We start from the raw sequence: 7,503 nt of genomic DNA, 5'->3' as shown, positions 1-7,503 counted from the left end.
AAAGAAGGGGTTTTAACATACCCTTTCCCTATTGTTGTGAATATTATTTGTTGATGTCACACCGAAATATACAAGTGGTAGTTTCTTAAAGGTTAACTGCACTGGGACTTACAGAAGACTTTTCATATTTTTATGCTGATAATACCTGATCAGTGCTCACTAAATGCATGTATAGAAATATCACACTGAATTCTATTAATATGTACAATTAATACATGTTAATATAAAATATTTAAAAACCAGAAATTTTAAAATTAAACAAGAGAGGTATTTCATTGTGATTATTAAAAAAAAAAAGACAAGTCATCTTTTCTGTTCCAGAATACCTAAAACAGGCCTCAACAGGTAATAGTACAGCTCTTCACAGGTTCCCAACCTTTATTTCCAGAATCCTCCCAGATTAGCATCTCCTTTGCCTACAAATTCACTAAATATTTTTAAGGGAAGGGGGTCACTCATTCTGGTTCTTTGTAACATGAAGGACCTCTGCCATAGCTTTATCTTCTCTCTTCTTCTGTCTCTGTTAGAGGCAGACAAAGGCAACACCAAACTTGAATTTTGCTAAGAGCTTTATTGATTAAAATGAGACATGGAGTCAGACAGGAAAGAGCCCAATCTTCGTTAGCCTTGTCACTTCATTTACCTGATAGTTTATATAATGTCAGTGCAAACTCTGTCAGAACTCAATCCAGTGATAGTCCCCCTTTACATGATTTATCTGTACTTTTGAAAGAATGTATTGATGCTTAGTAGGGAGAGAGTAAAGAATCGGCTTCTCATCATGCAAAATGAAATGTTTGGTTGGGCTACAATGGAACATAAGAATAATGCCCAGTAGACATTAAAGGTAAATATAATTATACAGTAAACAGAGTGGCTTTAATATGATGAGCTTTGTGTGTGAGACAGCTGTTCTCTGAGCACCTGCTCAGGACTGTCATTTGCTATAGTCTCTAGCCTTTGCCTGGACCTAACTTCACATAATGGAGAATCCGACTATATTCTCATACCCCTCTGTTACATTTCCTTCCCTTCCTGTCTTTGGTTTATTGTTTCCCAACCTTTGTGACTATGCATAGATGTGTGTGTCCACCAGGGTTTTGAGCTCAGCTACTAGTCTCCCTATTGAGATTTGTCTTATGCAACATCACGAAGCCAAAGGAAAAGAACGTTATTAGCTGGTTATCTGTCCCACTTCTGTACACTTGTGTCTCATTTCATGTGTGTGCCATAGAAGACAAGCCAACCTCACGAAACTCAGGGTCCTATTGGCTTGGTTCCCTTCTGCTTCATTTATGTGGGAAACTCAGTACAGAGTCACTACTCACTGAGAGATCTTGGCAAATGACTTTCTAATTCTTTTCCCCACCTAGAGTGTCAGCCACATTTGACATTTAGTAGAGCCCTCTCAGTATTTTTTCCAGTGGACTTGAGCCATATGGCTATCAGGGCATCTTTTTTTATCCAAAGACCCCAGAGGTGATACCTCACTTTTCTTTGTAGAATAGTTTTTCTTGTTTGGGTTGGTTTCTAGAAAACAAATCTCCTGTTCATTTAGCTTCAGTTTCCAGGGAACGTGCTTGCAGCTGCTCAGTAGATGGACCTCCTGGTTGAAAAGCCTTCTGAAAATGACTAATGAATCCCTCAATGGCTTATCAGCTATTTGCTACCACTCGACTATTGCAGATATACAGAAGACACATTTACCTTAAAACTCAATGAACACAAGTCCATTTACTTTGGATGCAGGCCAAGAAATTAATCCGATGTCATTTGCAAGTACAGTAACTTCAAGTTCAGAACACTAAAAGTCTATTTTAGGTACTTTTGTTTGAAATGTAGAGATGTGACTTAGTGCTTGTTTGCTTGGATGCTGTAACTTGGGGAGTCCACTTTGTTGCCACAAGTCTCTGCAGGAAAAGAAATAGCTTCCTGGACAAGGCCAGATGCTGAAGTAGAAGACTTGATCCTCATATTTTAGCAGTTACAGTCCATTGTTTGCTTGGCTTCATGTGTCCAACGTGGCTTGAGAAATGACATAGGGGTAATAAACATCTCCTCCCCAAACCGATATTTCCAGGAGAAACAGCTAACATTGAGCAAGGGAGGCTGGGATAAATCTGAAAGGTTGTTTATGCTGTGTGTTTCTGAGAAGAGCCAGATTATCAATAGAACTGTCCCCAGAGAGCACTAATCAATATATCCTCCAGAAGGGGGAGGACCTTGACCAGAGATCAGACTGGAGCTGGAGCAACGCATCTGCAGGAAACCGTTGGGGAACTGAATATATGTGAGGCCTCATGCCATACTTCTCGCATGTGCTTTTCACCTAGAGACACGTCATCCATTAATGAACAAACATTGGCCACCTTCTACGTGTCAGAGAGCCTGTGGAAAAGATTCCTGATCGAACCTTGCATGTCCGAGAGAGGAAATCAGACAGATTCCATGAAGAGGCAACTTCTAAGTTGAATTCTGAAGAATGAAGGTCAGTTAGTGCATTAGGCAGTGCCTCAGGGTTAATATCGCTAAAAACTGAAATAAGAACACAAGGAAAAAAAGGTTATTTGGGAAGTGACCTTGGGAAGTACCAGCATGGGGTCAGGGAAGAGAAGGGAAGGCTGCCAATGAAGGGTTTATTATTGTTAAGTAACCACCATGAGTTCCCTGGGCTTGGGCTTGGTAGGGCTGTTGGGGGAAGGTGCCATGCCATGCTTCAGAGTTGTCCCACCTGAGGAGAAGGAAATGGGGTATTCATCCACCAACTTCCATCAGTCTTCAGTTGATTATTCTTGAGGTGCATATACTTATCTGGCAAACCCATGGGAAAAATGAGAAGAGTATTAGAAGTATCGGGAACTTAGCTAAAAAATAAAAAAAAAGGTTGTCTTTTAGTCTAAATCAAAATAGTACCTTGGCTTCAGATTAAGTTTTCCCATTTTGGTATCTCTGACCTGCTCCTGCTTACTGAATTTTTATGGGCAGAACTCCATGTACAAGTCAGCCTGCTGACCCTCTACCTGGACTTCAAATTGGCCAATGCAAGTCTATCACAGGGCTTTGAACTTTTGTCTGGAACATCCTGCCTGGGTCATTCAACGATGACTCCTGCTTTTAGATCTCAGTGCTAGTGCTGCCTCCCTAGACATGTCTCCTCTGACCTGTTGACCTAAGAAAACCTTTGAACCCCCCTTTCCAACCCCTTATAAGGTTTTATTTTCTCTATACCATGTATCACTCTGTAATGTTATATAGTTATGTGATTACTTTTCTATTTTCTGTCTTCTTCATTTGCCAGGGGCTTGGCCTTCTTCACCATTGTATACCCAGCCCCTGGGATAATGAATGAATGAGTGGACACACGAGTGATTGAGTGAATGAATGAAATGTTCAGCACCATGTTTGCCACAGAGAGGTCTTGGTAAATCAAAGCTTTCTATTATATTGAATTAAAGGAGGAAGGAGAACCCATTGTAAAGTCTACCACAAAGTCCTCTGGCCTGATTTTAGATTTATCCTCCTGTTGATAACTGTCTCCCTTCATTTAATTTCCTTCCTGAGCTTGCCATGTACAGATTTTCTTCTCTGTTGCTATTTTCCTTTCTTTCTCTCCTTGTCTTTGTTCCTGGGAGCCCAGGGCTCCCTCCCTACAGTAAGCTGTCAAGACAAGGAACACTCTGGCAGCAATGATTGATGTCAGGTGAACGACTCCCAATGATTTTTTTTGTGCCCGTGTTTATTTAGTAGGTTTAAGTTTCATTTAATCCTGAGGAAAGGTCCTGGATGTGGACTGGCGATCCACAGACCTGAAAAGGGCCTGCAGGCTTGGTTTGCTTTTGATAAGCTCTGAGTTGTTGGATTCTTATTTAAAAGGGTTGGGCCCACCCACCCAGCTCTGTTCCTTTCTCTTCTAAGACCTGGTGAAACCCATTCTCCTCAGTTCACTTCTTGCTGGCAGGAGAGAGTTCCTTCCTGCAAATAGACTCCTGCCCACTTGCAAAGCAGCAAACCACTGTGAACTTTGCACTGTGATTTTAAAGAGGGGTCTCCAAGGGGCAGCAGGGTTCCCTCACCTAAGGAGGTACACGAGCAAGTCAGTTTCTGACATGCAGAGTTGCATAACTGAAATGCTTCCAACGCCAAATGACAATGTAACCAATGCAGTAGTGAGTGCTAGAGATAGTGTTCAGTGGACAGAGCATGCCCAGGCTTGACAAGGTGATCTCAGGCTGGGATTGGGGAGTTGATACTGTGGGCTTTGTTGACATGTTGCACAGAAGAGGTCAGATGAATGTGCAAAATATCTTGATTTCTAACTGAATTGATTTCTAATTCAATTTTTAAAAATCTTATGCATGATAAAAAGCAAATCACTGAGCCCCTAGCCTATGACCTCCAAACACTTGATGAAGGATATTTACTGGGGTCTTACTAAAGTAATTTACTATTGCATTTTCTTATTTATTAAGATAATTACTATTCTCATAGAAAACTTTTTTTTGCAAAAAAATACAGAAAGATGAATAATAGATTAAAAGTTCCCCGTAAAATTGCCCTTAAAGGAAAACTACTGCAATCATCTTAAGAGTATAAGGCTCCGCTCCTATTTCAAACATAGATGTACAGACTCCCTGTTGTGAATTCTCCTCTGACTCAAGTAGAGTCGAATGGGGGACAGGAACAGCTGTTAGTATAAGAGATTTGCAGAAGAAATTGCTCTGAGCTGCATGTTAAGGGTTGATGGGAAAGTTGAGGACAGCATGAAACAACAGGTCAGCTTCTGAGGGCAGAGGAGGGGGCAGGTGAAGAAGTCCTGTGTAGGGGAGAGATTTAGGGCAGAAGTGACAAGCCAGTGGACTTCATCCCCTTCCCACATGCCTTCTGGGATCAAGGACTCTCTGGGGCCTCCATTGACCCTGGGAATGCGGGAATGGATATTTGCAAATCCAAAGGGTCCATTGTGTAATAGGACAAAGGTGTCCAACTCAACTTTCCTCTTTTAGGAAAGTGTCCACAGTGTTTTTAAACACTAGGAAATATCAAAATAGTTCTTAAATGGTGATATTCTTCCATTGCTGAATGCGTACCTTGGTTGTGTAGAAAGGCATATATTTCTGGGCAAGAAGAGCTGTCAAGACAAGAACTGCAATTCTCTTGTCCAATATCCACATAACAGAAGAAATTTTCATGCCTTCTGTTAAACTTATTGGATTAGGTAGAATTCCAATTTTGCTTTGCTTTGCCAACTATGGTGGTATGTGTAAGTGCAGAGCCAACTTTTGGACTTTTTCATACCATAGAATGAAAGGATGGATTTCTAGGACAACATAGAAGGGAAGGCAAAAAAAAAAATGGGCTTATAAGATATAAAGAAGCTGATCACTTCATGGAGTATAGGACGATGAAAATCAGTGATATAGAGATGAGAAATGACTGAGATATCATTTTAAATTGCTTAGTTTGGGTCACCCTGTCCTGTGGTGCCCAAATACTCTCTGATGTTTAATTCATTATCAAATGCTTTATGCCTGTGAATTTCACAAAATGGACATAGATGTAGGGGACATGTAATAATACTGGAATGAAACTTGGAGACAAATAGGAGGTGGAACTGGAGCCTGGAGAATGTTTCCCTTGAGAACATAAGCCTTCAGGAATTCACAGATATATTGGAGAGCTATGGATTCACAGAGATCTGGGAACAAGATTTAATGTGATTCGACCTGAGTTGGAGAGTCTGAGAGATCTGACATTAGACTTTGTGATCTCCGCTGCTCAGCTGGTAGGCAGCAGCAGCATATGGCATACATTTCAGAATGAGGCATTCAATTAAAAGTGAAATGTGTTCTTTGATATCGAAGCCAATATCCCCACCTCATCCAAACTGGTGTTATTTGTGCAGGCAAAGCAGAGGTGGGGAGAAAACCAAATGCACACACAGCCAAGCGAAGGTCAGCCTTGATTATATCAAGTGGGTAATTTAAGACGGGCTTTGCACTTTGCAAAGCAGCGGTACTATTTGCCTCTTTTCAAAGTTCATATTTGAGAATAACTGAGTTCGTGCATGAGTGAGTGATGGAAATTTATGTCAGGAGGAGGTCTTTGGCATGGTAGTTATCTCCAGTTTTTTATGGCCAAGTATCCCATAATTGATATGAATAGCATATGACCTAACATATGAATGCATTTATTATTTTTATTAGTGCATTTTTAATTATGCAGAATAATGGGTTTCATTATGGCATATTCATATATATATATATGAATATAATATATACATATATTCATATAACACACTTTCAACATACCCACTCACTATTACCTTCCTTTACCCCTATCCCCTTCCTCTTCTCTGAAAGTATAAGATACCATTAAGTCACGATTTTTTTCAAATAATGTGATAAAAATACTTAGAAGATGTAATATTTTCTTTTCACACTCCAGTGGGTTTGTTTTTGTACTTCCTGGGGTCCAAGAACCACTGGAATACACCAAGGAATAATAGAACCTGTCTTTGGAACAGACACATAGATTGTTGTAGGGAATATATGGACTGGGCCAGGAGGACACAGGGAGGGTAAAGGGTGTAAGCGAAGATGGGAGAGTTGAGGATCTCTCTTTGTTGTCATTTTTACATATTGTCATTAAATGTTCGTGTGAAGCATTTTGAGATATGCATACCTATTTGCAAAATGTTTGAGGTATTTGTGCAAGTCCTCCAGTGAGGTGTTCACCCTTCAGCCAGGCTAATCATAGAATGGATACATCATTTTCTGGTGGTAGAGAATCAGTAAATCATCTTGGACTTCTTCACTATTTCTATCACTAAAGAACAGGATGTTTCCCAGGGGCACCAATGACAGGGTCCCCACAGTCACTATGAGGTGTAATTAAGAGGAAAGTTCATAGATATGTGCATGTAAGAACATAGAAGAACAAGGTCCATACTGATTTTAACTTTGTGTAAAGGAAAGAAGAAGTAACATTTGTAGTTGTTATTTTTGCTCCCTTTACAAAAGCAATGTGGGGTGGACTCATGAAAGTCAAGAGCAGCATGCTGCCCCTTCTACTCTCCCCAAGATTTTGATGAAATTATATCTTTTGGGGGGGCTTAGTCATCACTAGAGTCAATAATTTATTAAGCTCTTAATAGCACTGTTGTGTAGTAGGGGAGATAGAGGAAAAGTGAGAGAAAAAGTAAAAAGCATCACTTCATCTTTTCAAGGAACTCTTTGATTAAAAAAAGAAAACACATCTTTCGACACCCCCCACTCCAGGAACGACACCTGAAGAAATTTTGGTTATGTGCTTTAGATCATAAGGTGACTCATAATTATTACAGAGGATCCAAGAAAGTGACATGAGTCAGGAAGAGTCACCTGGGTCCAGTGTGCTCCACAAGTGCTCTGATTTCATTCTCAGAATCACACTGAGAAGAAGAGTTTCTCATCTTTATTTCTCAGGTGAGAAACTGAGGTTGAGGGTGGTTCCATGCTTCCCCAG

The 7,503-nt window shown here is 40.3% G+C and overlaps 1 long non-coding RNA gene across 1 annotated transcript; it reads right to left on the bottom strand.

Annotated features, from left to right (window-relative positions):
- Positions 1–551: 551 nt before the first annotated feature.
- On the bottom strand, positions 552–2,948 carry LOC124086682 (uncharacterized). Its single transcript, XR_006849873.1, has 2 exons — positions 2,732–2,948; positions 552–2,535 (listed from the first exon to the last, which is right to left on the bottom strand). It is a non-coding gene; the product is annotated as an uncharacterized LOC124086682 (long non-coding RNA).
- Between the last annotated feature and the right edge of the window lie 4,555 nt (positions 2,949–7,503).

Source organism: Marmota monax, unplaced genomic scaffold (genome assembly GCF_021218885.2).
Source record: "Marmota monax isolate L192 unplaced genomic scaffold, Marmota_monax_Labrador192_F-V1.1 WCK01_AAM20220418_F8-fsc00005, whole genome shotgun sequence".
Taxonomy (NCBI): domain Eukaryota; kingdom Metazoa; phylum Chordata; class Mammalia; order Rodentia; family Sciuridae; genus Marmota; species Marmota monax.
The sequence above is the reverse complement of the archived record's forward strand: the minus strand, read 5'-3'. Positions and strand labels throughout refer to the sequence as shown.